The sequence below is a fragment of the Phyllostomus discolor genome, chromosome 3 (assembly GCF_004126475.2).
Source record: "Phyllostomus discolor isolate MPI-MPIP mPhyDis1 chromosome 3, mPhyDis1.pri.v3, whole genome shotgun sequence".
NCBI lineage: Eukaryota > Metazoa > Chordata > Mammalia > Chiroptera > Phyllostomidae > Phyllostomus > Phyllostomus discolor.
This window is the reverse complement of record NC_040905.2, coordinates 39,172,630-39,193,030: the sequence shown is the minus strand read 5'-3', so window position 1 is coordinate 39,193,030 and position 20,401 is coordinate 39,172,630. Positions and strand designations below refer to the sequence as shown.

Here is a 20,401-nt window from a genome sequence, read left to right as displayed (position 1 = left end):
GATGCCTTCCCAAATCAAGTTCACCACATCCTTTTGACCTTGGCACTCTTTGATTTGCTTGCCTTCAAGTTACTCCTTAAACTACAGCCATGGTAATTTTTTAAGGCTCAAATCTGATCTCATTGCTTTCTTACTACACTATCCCTTACTTCTCAAAATCCATACTCAGGAACTCTACTACAAGGCTCTCCATGGTCTCAGCTCTGCTTTCTTCTCTACCTCTGCCTCTGGCGCCTCACCCCTTGCATTCATGCCTCACATTCTAAAATCATGTTAGTTCTCAGAGTGCGTCATAATCTCTGATACCTATTCCTTAGGGCCTAAAGCACTCCTCCCTTCCACTGCCCTTCTCATAAATCACATTTATCTTTCAGGTCTCAGTTTCCATGCCACTTTCTCTACAAAGACTTCTGAATTCCCCATATTGGTATACAAGCTCTCTGTCACACTTACCATATAGTATTTTAACTGTTACTTCTTTTGTAATTTCCATTAGTCCAATAAAATTGAGTCATTTCACTTTTGCAACCCTCACAACTAGCCCACAATCTGACACATATGCAGTACTCGGAGCTCAGTAAATGTCAAATCAAACTAAACTGCTGGTAGCACTAATTTTTCCTTTAGATTGCTTAGTGTGGCAATCTTTCATCATTTTGGTAGGTTAAAAAGTACATTTAACACTATAAAATCACTCATTTCTTTTAAGCACTGACAAAATGCTTCCATGCTAAAAGCATATAATCCTTGAACTCAGGAATTCCAGGCGTTCACCCTAAGGACTCAGAAGGGTGCAAGTACCTGGACAAATGCAACTAAAGAATGTTCTGGCTGCTCATTACAATACTGTTTATAATGGGAAACGTCTCTTTGAAATGATTAGAATACATAACATAGATTACATATAAAGACCAAGTATTATTTGATTTATATAAAGTCATGTGTTTATGAGTGTGTGTGCATGCCAACATATATAAAAAATTAAAGATTTGAAAGATCTACCAAAATAAAAACTAATTAGTTTTGTAGAGTGCAATACCATGTGACTGAGTGATTTTATAAACTAATAGTTCTCATTATAAAGATAAACCTACTTCTGTTTAGAAAAAGTATAGTTTCTTTTTAGTAGAATATTTCATAGGATTCAATGCTCCTTCTGTGTGCTTTTCTAAAATTAAAAAAAAAAATTACAACTAAGAGGTTAAATTTAATCTGCTGAAGATACTCTCATGTCCACCATACTAATGTATCATTTTTACTGATTTAAGAATCCAGGTATTAAAACTTTTTGATTTCTACAATGTTATCACTGCATAGTCTCAAATATTTTAGAGTATTTTAATAGAGTAAATTAAGTCAAGAAGAGACGGTATGGCATAATCAAATGCTTGCTTACACAATGCTTAAGACTTTTCTATTTTCAAGACAAATAAATTTTATCATAGGGTATAGTCCAATTTGTACTAAGTAATACCACAATGACAGTATTGAAACTTAAAGCAATTTTTAAAAATTTCCATTGTAATTTTATTATCACGATGGATAAATAAATACACTATATGAATTTGATACAACTATAAGCCTAAGCACTCAAGAACATTCTGCTCAAATTTGATCTCACGTATGGAAAGTAAACATTTTGGGAACTATGCTGATAAATGCTTCTGTTCTATGGCCACTATGCCACTAAGGAGGTATTTTTGAGAGTGAATAGAAGCCTTCACATTTTTAAGAGGTTCTTCCTATTCTAAGAGCCATGTGGGCAGGAGATAGGAGGAAGACTTCAGCAAATAAACAAAATGGTAAGAAGGAAAAAGATTTTACAATTTTTTTTAACAGCAAACAGTAAAACTCCAAATACAGAGGGAAAAATAAAATAGTTTCCCTTCCTCTCTAGCTATATAACGTACAATATAGTAAAAAGGTATCATGGATACAGTAGGTACTAAACCATAGCAGGGGTCATCAATTGTCCATCCTGACTTTTATAAAAATTTTTACCTACACTGTACCTTAAAGATTTACTCTAAAGTAATCTGCAGATTACATACTTCTAGAACTCTGGCTGACATTTGGCTAAGAACAAGTTGCATCCTCAGAGACAGTAGTGACTGGACGCAGAGCTGACTAATGCCCAGGCTCCTGCTGCGGAAAGGCCAGTTCTTCTTTTCCGTAAGTCTGCGTAGACTTACCCTTTCTGTGGGTCTCCTACTCTGTTACCACCTGGCAGACAAACAGGACCAAAAAGAATTTTGCTTGAACTGTGCTAGACCAACCCTTCAAGAAAATAAGAACAAGATGTGAGCCAGGAAAAGCACTTTGGAAACTACTTGCACCTAATAAAAGCATATTTTTAATTTAGCTAATGTGAAATCCAAACTAGTTCAGTCCAAGTGGAAAAGATGCTTTATTTATATTTATGTGAGTTCTTAATTTAGGCTTCATTCATGCTTCATGAATAAAAGCTACCATTTCATAGAATAAGCTGCACATTTGCCCTTCATGTACCCCTACTACTTTTTGTTGAACTAATATATGTGGCAAGATTCAATACTGATTATTCATTGTCGATAAACAAAAATTTTCTTTAATGAAGTAAATTCATTAAAAAATTATAATCAATAAAGTAACATGATCACAAACTTCACATGGATACTTTCAATCCTTTTCTCTACTCCAAAAATGTTCCAAGTACTGTGCTAAGAAGCAAATCCATATATACTATATCATTTTGTTCCCACATCGAACTCTAAAGGAGTTTTATTTTCACAGGTGGGGACTGGACAGAGGAAATGGTATATGCAAAGAGACAAGAAACAGCAAAGCAAGTGAGATAACACTTTGGCTTATCTGATGGATAGTGTACAATTATTTCTGGGCTCTCTATTCTGTTCCATAAAAATGATATATTTTACATCTACTACACCCAAAGCACCAAAACAAAGAAGTTTGACTGGACATACTAGCTTAAGGAGCCCTTAAGAAAACAATGGAGGGCAGCTGAAAAGTATTTTCAATGGAACAGAGTTTAAACAGTAGTTCTAAAACTTGAGTGCATGTCAGGATCATCCGAGGGCTTCTTAAAACACAGGATGCTGTGCAAAAACTTTTTAAGTTTGATATGGTCCCATTTGTTTATTTTTTCTTTTGTTTTCTTTGCCTCAGGGACATATCTAAAAAAATATTGCTAAGAGTGATATAAAATAGTTTATTGCCTAATTTTCTTCTAGAAGTTTTATGGTTCCAGTCTTACATTTAAGTCTTTGATCCATTTGGGTTTATTTTGTATATAGTTGTAAGATAGTGGTCTAATTTTCTTTCTCTTCCTCTTCTTTTTTGCATGTATCTGTTCAGTTTTTCCAATAACATTTATTGAAGACACTGCCTTTACCCCATTCTATCTATATTTCTGTTTCTTTTGTCAAAGATTAGCTGACCACAAAGGTGTGGGTTTATTTCTGGTCTCTCTATTCTGTTCCATTGCTATGTGTGTCCGTTTTTATGCCAGTATAGTGCCATTTTGATTACTATGGTCTTGTAGAACAGGTGACCTAAGGTAGCATGATACCTCTAACATGTTCTTCCTTAATATTTCTTTGGCTATTCTGGGTCTCTTGTAGTTCTATTTAACTTTTAGGATCACTTATTCTAGTTCTGTAAAAACTGCCATTGGTATTTTGATAGAGATTTCATACAATCTGTAGATTGCCTATAAAACACTAATTTGAAAAGATATGTGTACCCTTATATTCATTGTAGCATTATTCACAATAGCCAAGATATAGAAGCAACCTAAGTATCCATTGGTAGAAGAATGGATAAAGAAGACGTGGTACATATATATACACACAATGGACTATTACTCAGTCATAAAAAATAACGAAATCTGTCCTAATTGGTATGGCTCAGTAGATTGAGTACTGGCCCGTAAGTCAAAGGATCACCAGTTTGATTCCTAGTCAAGGCACATGCCTGGGTTGCAGGCCAGGTCCCAAGTTGGGGGGATGCAAGAAGCAACCACACATCAATCTTTCTCTCCCTCTCTTTCTCCCTCCGTTGCCCTCTCTCTAAACATAAATTAATAAAATCTTTAAAAAAAAAAGAATGAAATCTTACCATTAGCAACAACATGGATGGACTTAAGAGTGTATGATGCTAAAATAAGTTAGAGAAAGACCAAATACCATATGATTTCACCTATATGTGGAATCTAAAAAACAAAACAAAGTAAACAAACAAACAAAACAGAAACAAACTCATAGATAGTTGGTAGTCAGGAGGGGTGTTAGGGTGATGGATGAAAAAGGTGAAAGGAATCAAAAAGTACAAGTTGTCAGCTATTAAAATAGTTACAGTAGGTAAAGTAGTAATCCAGTACAGAAAATATGGTCAATAACAAGTGTGGTGGCAGAAGGGTACTAGACTTCTTGGGATTATCACTTTGTAAGGTATCTAAATGTTTAATCACTGTTACATGCCTGAAACTCATTTAATATTGTATGTGGACTGTAATAAAAAAGAAATAAAAAACTTATATAAATAAATAAAATACATCTATATATTTTATATGTAAATACTTATATATAAGTATAATACTTATATGTAAAATACCTACTCAAAACTCTTATGGGAAATTTTAAGCCAGAAAAGAATAATTCTGTCGTATTAATGACAGTAAAAACCAAACACCCTGATGGGTTGCATTGAACCCATCATAAAACATAGTCAAAACAACTAAAGAAAACACCGGAAAATCTAGCCTGAAGATCAGCAGCTGGGGCTGGCACTTCGGCTTTATCTGATGATGTCCACCACATGACGGTGGCGTGCTTCAAAATCACATGTAGGGAGGTTCACGGCTATAAGGGCACTTGGCCCCAACAGCCTAGGCAGACAAAAGCTCTTTTTAGATAGATGGATTTTTGATGTTTTACTTAATAAATTAATGACTTCTGCATTTTATTTACATTGAGGGCTTAAATATATTTTAAAATCTTGTGTTATCATATTAAATATTCTAATTCTTTCACTAATGATATTTTAATTCATTTAAATATCAACAAATGAATAAAACTGTTAAAATTGGCAGCTTGTTAAGAATGTAATGGTAAGGTCACTATGGCATGGCAGTTACAAACGCATGGTTGACTGAAGTGAAACCACCTGGGTTGAAATTTCACTGCGGTACTTTTCAGCTTTTGAACATGGCTCCTCAACTCAAAAATGGGTCTAATAATAGTAACTATCCTGTAGAGTTGTTGAGAGCATTTAACAAATTAATGTAGAAGAATATACACATAAGATGTGCTGAGCATTTTTATTATTATTTATTATTATTTGTATATTTTTACTTTACCAACACTATGATGCTGGTATTACAACTCAAAAGTCAAAATAAATGAACAACCACATTTTAAGCTTTCACACTCTCTGGAAAAAGGCTCACTAAGAAGGAGAAAATCAACATAAAGGAGTGAATATAGTCCCTGGTACACAATAAACATGCATGATAAGAACAGAATCTAATAAAAAAAATCATAAGAAATCATCTGATTCTGCTTCTAGAAGTTGCCTTCATGCTGCTTATAGACCTTCCTTAGACAAATTTCATATAAATGGTCTATTTTCTTTTTAACAACATGCTAAAAACACTGGAGTAATTTTATCATTCTTGACAGGCCCACTTCCTATTACTATAGAACTGTTTGCCATTCTACGCTAAATTGTAATCAGGTCTTTCTATCTTTTAGAACTTTTTCTTTTTTCTTTGAGGTACAATTTAGATACAAGGTAAGTGTATCTCGAGTGTCAGTGAGTTTTGACAGGTATATACACCTGTGTAACCCAACCTCCAAGAATGTTTTCATCATCTCAGAAGGCTCCCTTGTACTCTGCACGTAATCTGCCATCCGTGCCACCTTCCCACACCCTGCCCACAAACACTGTTCTGTTTGCTAGCACTACAGGTTAGGTCTGCATGCCCAACAATGCATATGAACAGTATCATGCAGTGTGTTCTCTTTGGCATCAGGCTTCTTTCCCTCAGGACAAAGTATTTATTGTGAGTCACAGAAACTACTATAGTATCAGTAGCTGTTTCTTTTTATTGCTGACTACTATTCTATCACATGAATATACAGTTTGCTTATTCATTGTCCTGCTGATGAAAATCTAGGTTGCTTCTAGTTTTGGGCTATTATAAATAAGGTAATTATAAACATACATGTATAAGTAGTTTTGTGGAGAAGTGCTTTCATTTCTCTGTGATAATACCTGAGCATGAGAAATACCTAGGTATGATGGGTCACAAGGTACATGTATGCTTAACTTCATAAAAATGGTCAAACTGCTCGGCATATCTGACACTCCTACCAGTGATTGGTATTTAATAGGTCCTGTTTGCTACATCCTTGCTAAAATGAGGTTTTCTCAGTCTTTTTTAAAAAATACATTTTGTTGTTCATTTATAGTTGTCCCGCCTTCAGTCTTTTTTTAAAAAAATTTTTAGCCAATCCACTGGGTGTTACAGCAGTTTAATTTGTGTTTTCTGTTGAACTTTATTTTCATTTTCTTATTGGCCACCCATTTGCCTTTCTGTGAAATGTCTATTCAAGCCCTTTTCCCATTTAAAAAATTGTTTTCTTATTTTTGAATGGTAAGATTTTAGATACAAGTCTTTATCAAATGTACACATTACAAATATTTTCTACCAATCTGTAGCCACCTGTTCATTTTTTGATAATGTCTTGTGATAAGCAGAAATTTTTAATTTTGTGGAAGTCCTTGCTACCCCTTTAAAGTACAATTGACACGGAAATCATGTAAAGTGCAATCATAATCTGATAAGCATTTGTCACGTCCAGAAGAATGCACACTGGGGCCCAAATGGGTTTTCAGTAAGAGACCTCGATCTGTCGCTGCCTTCTGCTCCAGGGTTTCTTCCACCACTCTGACCTGACTAAATGGCTCTCCAGTTTTAAGTCTTTTCCCCCCTGACTTTTAAGATCATTTTGAATGATTCACTGACTTCTAATATTTTAGTGTACTGTCTTATTTATGCCACCAAATTGAGATTTATCTGGACTCCTTTTTCAAAGTCAACAAAATGGGTATTAATAAGGAACAGGCACTCGATATATTTTCCAGGTTGCCAAAAGCTAACAGGTCCTTTGTGGATGTGATTCTTAACTTATTTAACAGTAGGTCCCTAGCAGGAGATCTACTTTTATAGGCTTTTATTACTGGATTTCTTAAACCTGGTAGCCATCAGGTGAAATCCTGACTGAGCATACTGTGCCCACATCAGCATTTGTCTTTGTCTTCTTTGGAACACGATGGAACACCAGTCAGTGAATACATGTGGTGAAAAAGGATGCACAATCTTTATCAGGCAATGATGAATGAACTGAATACTGAAATTTAAACTGGTAATAAATGGTGCTGCCTAGACTTTATTATTTAAAACAATATATTGCCCAGCTGTTAACTTACTCAAACCTTAAATCAAACGAGAGCTTACAACGTCTCTAATGCGGTACCTTCTCAGGGAGAATGGACTGGAAAATACATTGTCAATGGACACTTTTCTCTCTGCTACTTAAAATATTACTATTTTTATGGGCTTTTACACATTTATAGATTTTTATCAACATACTTATATTCTCAAACTGGGCTAGCAACATCTGGCTCACCACACAGTGTTATGAAGATCATTTACAGAAATTGTAAAACTTAATGTAGATTTGATTTTCAGAACTACAAACAATGGGATTTATTATACAGAAAGGCTATGAAAAGACAACTAAGAACAATTCAATTTCTATTGCTTCCAGATATTCCTTCAAATTCTTATTTTGAACTCAAACAATTTCTATCCCTTAAAATTAACACTATCTTAATACAATCTTCTTTTCTTGTAATGGACACGCTATTCCAGAATGGTCTGAGTCCTTAAATTTTTCTTGGAATTACTTTTCTCAACTAGACCAATAAGACAGCCTCAAAAATTTCTTACCCCATGTGTTACCATTAAAAAACAAAAACAAAAACTTTTTGAAAAGCAAAACTATTAAAAAGTTCAGATTGAAATCTAGGAACCTCTCGTATATATACTAAATTTCTTTAAGATGAGCATGAAAGTGGCATAACAGCTCTCAAAACATAAATGCAGGAAACAGTTTTGAGAAAAGTCTAAAAAGTTATCAGTTTTACAGTAAATGCTTTATAAGGTTTCTTCTAATTAGGAAAAGTAGTTACATTCATTTTTGAAAATATATTCTACAGGAAATTTAATTAAAACATAAATATATTAACATTTAAAAAACTGAAACAATTAGAGCAAATCAATTGTGTCCATAATAGTGATTTACCTGGTGAGTGCTAATGATGTAATTGGCCACCAAGGGACCCTTTTTGTTTTTTTAAAAGAATATGAGCTACATGCTAAATATATCAATGTTGAAGATTGCAGTCACCTAAAAAAAACCCACACACACAAAATCTGCATCCAAAACAAATATTCTGTAAGCTTTTGGACTAAAGAAGATGGCGATGTTAATAATTCCCCCTAAGCCAAGCTCCCTCTTGATAGCTGAACTTACGTTTGACCTATTCATATTATAAACTTTTTAGAAACAGCTATTTTCTTTCTTTGCTTATCCCTTGGAGGCCTAAAACAAGACTGCATTAAATCATGAAAGAATTATATTTTATAAGAGCAAGTGTCAGGGAAAATGCCTGAATAAAAACGGTCACTCCCATGCGTTCAATTTTACAGTTACTCATACTTCCACACCAACCCCCCATCTGTCTTGTCCTATTATGTAAAAAGCAAACTTGAAGAAGTTTTCTGAACAATCTTTTTGTACTCAACCAAATATTATTTGTGAAACGGTCAAGATGGGACATGATTTAAGTAGGTACAGCGTTAACCAGATCATTCCCTAACCGCTCACTGTGCTGGCTTGCTTCGACCATTATTCCGTAACGCTCTCTCTGTAAGGTTAAAAGTAGGTGTTCTGCTGTTTGAGTCTCATAGCACTTGGTTTCATTCATAAACAGAATGTAATTGCACCTTACACAGTTCTTATATCGCTCTCAAAGAAGCAGTAAATTAATTGAAACTTCCTTGCTTTAAACACAGAAGGACCTCTACAGCAACACTACACAAGGCGAAACAGCTACAAAGCACCAGAGTGATCGCGACACCGACATGTTCAGAGAAAGGCGTATGTGACATACTTGCGAGCACAAGGTCGCTGAGGATTTTGATTTCCCCCACTTCTAACAAAATACTACTTAAAAATGTAATTACTTAGGAGTGAGAACTTTTTGCTCTTTTACTCTTTCATTTATTCCTAAATCATTTTTTCCCAAATATGACAACAATAAATCTTTTTTAAAAGGCTAAAAATTTCTAATTGTTAGACTATTAATATTGAGGTTACCAAGCATTCAGTCAAGGCAGCAAAAATCTGAACATGACCACACTAACTGTAAACTTGGCTCAGAGCACCAGTGACCTCACATCAGACCGTGGGCACTCACATCAGACAGGGGAGGAAAGGAGAAGAGAAAAACTAAATACCACAATGCTAAATGTAGCAAATTAGATTCTTTTTTGACAAGAGTCTTTAAAAAACTCCAAAAACCTTACTTCCTAGGTACACTAAACAGTTTTCTTATGTAAGAATCAGCATGTTCAGCTTTCACAAGTGTTATGAAAACTGCTGGAATTAAAGAGAGAGGCACACTACTAAAGCCATGGATAGTTTATGACCCTAAGCTAGGACAGTGATGAGTATTTATGAGAATAACACATAAAAGTCAACACCAGTGCTGAAAATCGGAATATTAATAGAGCAACAGCCACAAGAAGAGCTATTTCTAAGTTGCGTCTTTATTTTATCTTAAAGCACAGAACATTGACTCTATTAAGAATCTCTATCCAAGATCAACTTTATAAGGCAAACACTGCATGAAACATAACATACAGTTTTAGTACACCCCACCAGAAGGTTTCATAGAGCAGCTGCTATGCGCTGGATATTGCCAAGGCACTGGAGTCAAAATTCTGTCAGTACTCCTCACACTCACTCAGATGGCTACTATCAAAAAAAGCAAGCAAACAGAATATAACAAGTGTTGACAAGGATGTAGAGAAACCAGCACCCTTGTGCACTATTGGCGGGAATGTAAAATGGTACAGCCCGTGAAAAACAGTGTGGCAGTTCCTTAAAAAATTAAAATTAGAATTACCTTATGACCTAGTGATCCTATTCATGGGCATGTGTCCCAAAGAACTGAAAGCAGGGTCTCAAAGAGACATTTGCACCCTCATGTTCATAGGAGCATCATTTACAATAGCTAAAGGAGGAAGCAACCCAAGTGTCCACGGATGAATGAATGAACAAACAAATGTGGTACATAAATATGATGTAATATCATTTCATTTTAAAAGAGAAGAAAACACTAACACATACCATAACATGGAATGAACCCTAGAGATATGATACTAGGTGAAATAAGCCAGTCATAAAGAGACAAATGCTATACTTATATAAGGTCTTGAGAGTAGTCAGATTCATAGAAACAAAGTAGAACAGTGGCTGCCTAGAACTTGGAAGGAAGTAAAAATGGTGGATTGTTTACTGGGTATAAAATTTCAGTTTTGCAAAATGAAAACATTCTGGAGATTGGTTATACAAGATGAATATACTTAACACTACTGATATGTGTATTTAAAATGGTAAGGATGATAAATTTTGTGTTATTTGCATTTTACAACTAAAAAATTTAAAAAAATTTAAAAAGGGAATTCTGGGGGAAGGAAGCAGAAATTATATAAATACTTTGCATGTGATAGTACTCAATACATATTAATTACATTAAATTCCTGATGATATGCTGAAATAAGATCCAAAAGTTTTACACAGTTCCTTCAGAGAACAGCAGAGGTTCAACATTCAAGTCAAAAAGAAACTTAAATTTCATTTCTTATACCCAGAAATAAGAAGTCCACTCCCTAGCACCTCAAGCAAAGGGCCACTAACTCATCTGAACATTTGTACTTCTTAGTGAAATAGATACGTACTCCTTCCATTTTGGGTCAGGTCTGCCTGTCAGAAAGTTTTTCCTTATTGTTGAACCCAAATCTGTCTCCTAGTAACTTTCATTAATTGACCTTGGTTCTGAGCTTAGGAGCTCAGAAAGGACATAAATAACCTACTTCTTCTTTCATATGAACGCCTTCCAGTATAAAGCGGTCAGGGACAATGCCACAATACAAACCCTAGTCTCTAGTTTCTCTGCCAGTAACTCTGTCACTTCATTGCCCTGAAGGATGGGCAACAGGACCCATGTAATTTTAAGTCACTCTCTCTTTAAATAAAGTTTAAAATGCTCTAATTAGAAATTTTCAGAGGAATGACAATTCATTTAAATCACTTATAATTTTAGGTTTTCTTTCTATTTGAAAAGGCAGGCAAGCATTTAATTTGGTAATGGAAAGAGCTTTACTTCTTGAATCACTTCAGCCAGACCCTGAAACTCCATTTGGCTCCTTTGGTCTTTCCCCCAAGTAGATCTCAGATGTCCAACAAATGCAGTTAGCACTTATCTTGTTATCTTATTAGTAGCCCTTTATTTCATTTTGACTCTGGTTGGGGATTTTAGCTGTTCATCACTTACTTGATCTAAAGCAATTAAAATGTTTTTCATCACTGCGGTAGCTGCATAAATATGAACTAATTAACACTAGGTACTAGCTAGCAGCAAATACAAAATCCCTGAGGCACTCTAATTACTTATGTTTTTATCTCTAGGGTCATCACTTGTGCTTAAGTACTGGTGAAAGTTTATTTCAGGAAATAAGAAAAATAACAACATTGAGTTTTAAAAATTATACTCATAGGCCAGGCCAGGCTCCCTAAATTATATTGAAAGGCTATATCCTGCACTGAAATAATTGTAAGCTTTTTTTGAAATGTCTGGGTCTAAATACTTAATTGAAAAATTCATTAGCTTCTAAAAGGGTTGGTATTCAGCTGAAAAAGTAAAAGAAAATGAATAAGCTAAATTAAATATGATCAGGTTTTTGACAAATTGTAGAATAAATGAGCATCTAATTGCCTTGCACTTAGTAAGCAAACTGAAATGAGCAAAGTTGCTTTTTACTCTGTATCTTTTGTTTAGCAAATGAAATCATACAACTAAGTTTGATATTTCTCAAAACTTCTCCAGTATATTTTATTGTTATTTTATTTTTTTATTAGGTTCAGTTATGCAATTATCTTTATCTCAGTTTAACAGTTCAGCAATAATTAAGGTTCCTTTAAGGGGTTTTCACCATTAACATTCAATAAATATTTCTAAACAAAAACAGGGACACATTTATCATTTCCTCCAGCGTTTAGACAAGGTAAATATTATCTCTCAAAACACACTTCATAATATTTAACCAGATGTTCATTTTTTATGGCTATTGTGTGATTTTTTATTGATTTATTTTAATTGTTGTTCAAGTACAGTTTTCTGCCTCCCCCCCAGCTATCCCCCCAGCCCTCCGCACCTCCACCACATTTACTTGCTCTTGTAGATGTTCATTTTTAATATTAGGTAAATTGTAATATAGGAGAATTATCATTATCCTTTTAGTTCTTTTTATTTTTTAGTTTTACATGATTTGATTTTGTTTATTGAACTTATGGGGGTGACACTGGTTAATGAAATTATATAGGCTTCAGGCATACAATCCTAGAATACATCATCTGTATATTTGCATTGTGTTCACCACCCCAAGTCAAGTCTCCTTCCATCACCATTTTCCAATATATTTTATTTATTTATTTAATTTTTTAAAAAGACTTACTTACTTACTTATTTATTTATTTTAGAGAGGGAAGGGAGGGAGAGAGAGAGGGAGAACCATCAATGTGCAGTTGCTGGGGGCCGTGGCCTGCAACCTAAGCATGTGCCCTGATTGGGAATCAAACCTGCGATGTTTTGGTTTGCAGCCCGCACTGAATCCACTGAGCTATGCCAGCCAGGGCCTAATACATTTTATTTTTAAAAAAGGAAAATCTATGTTTCAACTTGAATGGTTACAACTACATTTCCATTTTGATTTCCCAATACTATAAAATCATTTTCATAAAGAGATAAGCAAATAATTTCCTTTATGAAGGATCTGTGATCTTCCCCAAATTAATCAATTTCTTTCATTTTTAACCTAGAAGACAAGAATCTTCTCTTCTATTAGAATTCTTTCCACTGTATGCAGTACACCAAAACATGTACATAATACTGTTTTTTGGAAGGGGCGTGATTTTTGAATACTTTCAATTTCTTCTGGGAATTGTGTTATTAATGGAGTCTGAGACTAAACTTGCAAATGAAAGGCCTTAACACCACACACACACACACACACACACACACGCACACATGTATATATATACACATACAGAGGGTCTGGCAGAAGTAATGCCATTGAGTGTGGTTGGTAGGATATGTGAATGCCTCACATGAGATGGACAGTAACTTGAACATTTTACCATATGAACATGTCATATGGTATGCTTGAGTGTGACATTATTATGTTACAGAATTACATGCTTATGGTGTATAAAAGATTTGTATGTAATAACAAAGGGGTTTTATTTGTGCTGGACCCTGTATATTCATTCATGTATATACATATGATTTAATTTGAACTGAGATGCTAGAATGAATATTTGGATATATGTAGCAAAACTTTGATTCTATTCTCTCTTGCACTGAAAACAATCTAACTTTTCCATTGTGGTGAATCTGGAAGTCCATAAAAGGCTCTGTGAGTTTCCTGATAACATACAGTAGCACTGTTTTCAGAATCACAAAATAAAGGAAAAGAGCAAAGATGTTAAGATCTTAGCAAACCTCAGAGTTCTTGCTGAACAAGTAAAGCTAATGTCGAGCAACAATATGTACTCTCTTTCTTTTTACTGACATACACAACTGACAACAAATAGGCCAGGGTTTCGAAAGAAATTGCTCATAACAATACAGATTCAGAATCATCAGAGAATCCCTATTCAAGGATCTTGAAAGACTCATAATATAAACATTAATGGAGAGTGTTCTCATGTAAGTAATCCCTTTAAGATGAATGATCACAAAGGACTTGAAGATTGAGATCTTAGGGTTTATTAGAAAAGCCATTTTGAGGAAGAAAAACTAGAACTCATCATCTGTAACAAATGCTGAGGAGTTGTAGATTTAATTCTGTTGGCCGTTGGGAGACATTGAAGAAATATGAGCAAATGAGCAAGGGAGACTGATGTGAACAGACAGTGTTTTAGGAAAATCACGCCACCAGGACAGGAAAGGCCAGCCTGGAGACTGAAAGAGGGGAAACAGGTTATATCACACTATTGTAAACAAGATTTCCATAGAGGGCAACACGGTTCATATTTAGGCTTTGTAGGCCACGTGTGCAGGATCACAACTACTCAGCTCTGTCCACAGACAAAAGGCAAACAAAGGAACCTAGCTGTGTTCTACTGAAACTTTCAAAAACAGGCGATTCAAAAACACAGGGGCAGGATGGACTTGGTCTATAATAGGCTGTAGTTCGTCAACCTCTGTTCTAGGTCAAAAACAAAAACCAGAAATTGTCAACTACAGTGACAATGAAGATGTAAAGAAATCAATCTTAAAGGTTCAGGAAAAAGATCTGGTAGGCTGGTGACTGACTAGACGTAGAGGTAGACCTATAGAAGAAATAAGAGTTTAGGATGACTTCCAAATTTCTAGCTTGGGCACCTAGGTGGGTAAGGACATAGTGCTTGAGAGAGAGTATCTGGGATGTGGAGGAATTTTGGTAAGGATGGTGTTAATTTCTGCTTTGTACACACTGAATCTGAAGTTCCTGTGGGACATCTAATTGAGCCAGTTTTAAAATGAGGGGATGTAATAAAGTAGAAACAGGCAAGTACAGCGTGCTTTTCCAGTTCCATGCCTTATCAAACACCACATTCTGTCAATCCTTCCTTATAAAACTCTGAAATTCCTTTCCTTCTTCGCCTTTATGACTTGGACATCAAGCATCGGGCCCTCTAATGCATTGTCCACACTATGGCCAAAGGAACCGTTCTAAAATGTAAATCTAATCGTGCCCCCACCCTGCCCCCAGGCTTAAAACTGTTCAGTGGCTCCCCGACAACACATAAGCCCTTTTATTATCTGCCTTCTATTGTACTTGCTGTTGACAAGTAGTAACAAGCAATCACAGTAGGTCTCCTTTGCCTTTATATGGTGCATACTGTTACCTTCAGGTAAAAAAAAAAAAAAACGTGCTTCAGATAAAAACTTGTAGAAATTACCTCAAAATATTAACAACTTTATATAGTCTGTGGAAACTTTTTTCCCATGTTTTTAACCTGTTTTCTAAAATGTCCTTAATAAGTTACATGTTACTTTTTCTTAATGAAAAGGAAGATCATTAAAACACTCACATACAAGAACAACAAACTCCTTTTTCTGCCAACTCCATCTGATTAGTTCTTGGGAAGCCTTGGTCTTCACATCTATCCCCCCCCCCCCCCAGGACACTTCCTGAGCGCTGCGGTCATCCCTCCCCTGTCTGGCTCCTGCTGCTGGTCCTCCTGTGCCTCCTGCAGAGTTCAGTTCTCTGCCTGACACACTATGCCACTTGTTCTCACCACAATGACTCCCAGAAACAGGGTTGGAAATCTGGCTCTGGAGAAGGCAAGCCTGAAGGGCTGTGTCCATGGCAAGAAGCTTATCTGCAGAAGTTTCCTCCCAAAGAGGTTAGGTCTAAGGGAGTTTATAATTTGTAGTCTTCTGGCCACAGATGATCTTGCTTAGGCAGTTAGCACGTTCCTTATAGGAAGTGTCAGGAATCCTCTCTGATTCCATCCTCTTGGGCACTCAATCAGTTGCCATTTCTTCGTTCACAACCAACTTTTCCCTATCTTCCTTTCTATGATCTTTTCAAGAGCTTTAATCTCTCCCTGTGTAACTGCCCTAGATTCTTAACCAATCTTTCTGCCTCCAGTCTTCCTCCACTGTATTCTATCTCATTAATGCAGCACTCAGAAACCTTAAATAGACCTCTGAAGGAAGCTGAAACAGCCTGCCTCAAGATCTCCACACCCCAGCCCAGCAGTTCTTTTCCCAGTATTTGCCCACGGAGATAGTTAGGCCTCTCCCAGTTCCCTCACCAGGTGTCATGTTTTCTAGCTTCTGGGTACTTTTTCATATACTTTTTAAAAAGAAATAGCCTCCTTCTACCTGTCTTTATCCTACTCAGTTTTTAAGGGCCACCTTAAACGTTGCCTGCTCTGTTAAGTTTTCCTTGCTCACAAAAGCCAACCTGAATTCCTTGAATACTGCCTACATCATACGTACTTGTTCCTCAGCCCCTGTCCTCCACCCCACCCCACGCTCCCTTACACCACAGCTTTTGTACCCTCATTTTCTTTATTCTTGGAATCTTCACAAGAGGCCACCATTACTCAATGTATAGAAGATGACTACTGAATGAATGTTTCTTCTGAAAACAAATATTTTAAGAACCAAGACTTTGTCCTCATATCTCTGTGCACCCAATGTGTTTAAGGGTCTAATGAAACTAGGTAACAGATACAAGTGCTTTATGTATTCACTCTCTCAATAAACATACCTAGAATATGTCAGGCACAGAGTTTCAGAATTCATAAAAAGGACTGGGTTAAAATTATAAAAATGGTCTGTGACATAAGGAAAAATATATATATATTTGGTCTATGCCCCTGGTTCTTGACACAGGGCTCCTAAAACTCTAGTAATTTCCTGAGTTAGGGGGTGACAGGAGTCCCTTACCCACAGCTCCTAAATTCCTTGGAATTTCCTCGGTGATAGGAACATCTTCTGTTCTAATGAGATGACTTCTGGTGGGCTAACTTGACAGTTGTAGGATAGGGGCTGGTTACCAGAGAGACCAAGCCATCATGAGAAGCTTGGAACTGTCAGGCCTCCCACCACACCATTCTCTGGAGAGGTGAGAGGAGCTGGAGATTGAGTTACTAATCAGTAATGACCATGTAATGAGCCTCCACGAAAACCCCTAAACTGTGGGGCTGGGAGAGCTTCTGGGTTGGTGAAACATCCATGTGCTCGGTCAGTGGTGCACCCTAAACTTCACTGGCACCCTTGCAGATTCAACGCTATGTACACATCACTTGGTGGTGCATTTGCATCCTTTATAAATTCCTTTTTAATAAACCAGTAAACGAAAGTGTTTCCCTGAGTTTTTGAGCCATTATGGCAAATTATCTAAATGAGAAGGAGGTTGTAGGAATTCCAGATTTGTAGCCAAGTTAGATTGAAGTGTGAATAAACTGGAAACCCACTACATACTTGCAACTGGCATCTTAAGTGAGGGGGTAGTCTTGTGGGACTTCAGAGTAAAAAAAGCTACAGTATAGAGAAGTATGGATGGGGCGGAGGACAGAAATTAGGGAGTAAGTTAGGGAGAAGTTAGGTATGAAACCTATGGGGTGTGCGCTAATTCTGGGTATCAAGTATCAGAATGAAATTAAATTAAATTGTGGGACACCTAGTTGGTGTCTGTGCAGAATGACTTGGTTTAGAAAACCGACACATTTGGTGTCATAAATGCTGTGAGGAGACAAACAGTTATTTTCTTTTATGATACAGCCTTTGATTATGTCAAAAGATTATTTTCCTATTAAAGAAGAGATATCTTAGACAGTTTCTCAGTTCCTTGAGTCAAGTTTTCTTAATGTGATTCATTATTTTTCATAAATAGCCTAAGTATATATGGCCACATTCAAACCTGAGTACAAAAGTCATTCTAAATCCAAACATATACAATTTTACAAATTTGGTCAATTTAGATGACCATACTTCTGTTCCCTTTCTTTGAGGCAAAAAACCATGAGCTTACTAGGTTACTTTAAGATTCAGAGTTATAAATTTCAGCTTTAATACTTATGGGGAAATGGGCTTTCCAGAACACTTGTAAGTGAAGAGGCAGAGGACACCTGGGTATTAACTCTGCTCTCTCCCTCTGGATGAGAAAGTGTCCTTTCTAACACTGAGTTGGGTTCAAGAACCAGAAAAGTCTGGTAATTATAAACATTCCCTAAAAAGAAGCCTGCAGATTGTCAGTGCAAGTTCTGGAATAATGAAAACTGAATAGTCCACAGATTGTTACTTATTTTAGAAGAGTGGATATTAAAGGGTAGTGACATGGCAAGAAATGAACTTTCCTGAGTCAGGGACCCTCTCTTGTATGTACACTGTTATTAACAACTGCTGACCCCTACTAGGGGCCATGGTGGCTAGGAGAAGCCACGCTGCGATCTACTGCTGTATCTGCGTCTGCCATGACTTTGCTTCTGATAACATACCGCATCTTTGGTTAATGAAACTGGGAATGAAAGCCAAAAGGTGCACATGTATATGTGTACATGTCTATACGGTCTCCTATTGCCAATCAATAATGCACCCAAAACAGTGTACTTAGAGAAAAACTAAGACAGCAGAGGCGATCTAAACACGTGTTTGCTAATTAGTGAAGAACAAATCAATTATGTGATCAATGCTACTTATGGAGAACGCTTATTTGATTAGTTGAGGAGAGTTATTCTACTTAAGTTGGGAAACAATATGTAGGAAATGCAAGAATCCCTAGGTAAAATGGAGTGTTAGTAAGATGCTTTTGATTTGATAGATACTTCAACATTTTAGAAGTGATACCTCAAAAGACAGAAAAGGTTAAAAATGCTTTCCAAAGGAAATACTATTAAAAGTTTCCAACTTCAGAAATACTTGAGAGGAGAGGAGTTTCCAAAACCAGTAACAACTACTTTAGATTTCATATTTTGGAACAAGTTCAGCAAAATTATACACTAAACTAATGAACTGTAAAGTTGCAAAACTCTAAATAAGATTCCTGTGAGTTGTTTTTGCTCTGTTTGTTCGTTTGCTTTTTAAGTCCACAATGGAAAAAAAGAGTGGGAAAATAGATTTCATTATGCCTGGACTCCCTGGCTTCAAGACAAGCCATTTTGCGATATAATACAAGATAAAACTAATCCTAACTATAAAACACCAACTTCACTGAAATTTTTTCTGGTGGTCTTATGAAAAAGAGACTGATTTATCTTCTCATGACTTGTGACACCAAATTTGGCACTTTAGCAGCCAAAGTAAGCGATGGAGTCGCTTACTTTTTACCATTAAAAACTCCATCAGTGTAAAAAGTTCTTTTTAGAAGTGAACTAACATAAGAATGCTATTGAGGATTTTAACATCTTTAAGTCTCAGTCCCCAAAACTGAAAATATAGTTACCTACAATAAAGATTACAATAGTGCCATTTCACGCCAAAGGTGTTAGATTTCTGCTTGAAATAAAGTAAGCCCCTCATATATCTACTTCTATGCAACAAACAAACAAACTTGTAAACCTTAAAGGCTAAACCTCATTCCAGAAATGCAGACGGAGGGCTAATTTTCTGAGGGTTTCTCAGGAGTACCTGGAAAAGTCTTGAGCTTGAATGACTTGTGAACCAGTTACGCACATCCACAAATGTCCTACTGCAGGCACGAGTATTTGTTTGTAACCTTTGGTGGGTAAGAAGTGGCAAGCACAAAAGCCATCTTTTTGCAAGTTTTCCTAGTGGATGGAAAATCTTAGTTTCTCATTTATGTAAACCAGTCCGTAACTCAGATAAATATAACCTTTTTTAGGATAGAAGCATTACAGCAGCCTTGCTTTTTCCTCAGCTAAACTTAGAGTATTCGATGATGGGCACATTTTCTGGGCTCCACCTTCTGCAAACAAATTTTAAAGTACTGAAAAGCAACCAAGGCTTTACATCACAGAATAACAGACTTAAGAAAGAGGACTGGAGGAATGTTACAAACAGTACTGTTAGCCTGTTGGGTAATTTTAAACAGTAAGATTTATTGTCTACTCTAGTCTAAATTCTAAACCATGGATTTTGTCAAAGGTTAGTACTAACTCACTTCAAATTGAGCTTGATGTGAATGGGCCAGCTCACCCCTAACCACATACTAGAAGTAGGAAAATGATTTGGCTTTTTTTTAAAGGTCACATGCGTGGGACCTCAGCAAACAGCACTATTATTGAAGGAAAAAAACTCCATGTGGTTCCAAGAATGGCAAAAACATCTTCACAGAGGAAACTCTTGATTAGCAATTGAATGAAAGTAAAAACATAACAGTTAAGTGAAATCTAAAAATAGAACATATCAAATACGGCGCTGCAAAGCCCCAGCAAACAATCGGTGCTAATTGAGATTCACCTCTTTTCTCTTTCCTGTCCTTTGGCTTCTAGAGCCACCAATGAACTAGGTCATTGCAGAAGGGTGA

At 36.1% G+C, this 20,401-nt stretch overlaps 1 protein-coding gene and 1 long non-coding RNA gene across 2 annotated transcripts in view; one reads left to right on the top strand and one right to left on the bottom strand.

The window, feature by feature from the left end:
* CWC27 (CWC27 spliceosome associated cyclophilin) overlaps positions 1–20,401 on the bottom strand; it is a 171,724-nt gene that overhangs the window by 86,596 nt on the left and 64,727 nt on the right. The window lies entirely within an intron of this gene.
* LOC118499450 lies at positions 6,656–7,464 on the top strand. The gene is made up of 2 exons (XR_004901933.1): positions 6,656–7,164; positions 7,204–7,464. It is a non-coding gene; the product is annotated as an uncharacterized LOC118499450 (long non-coding RNA).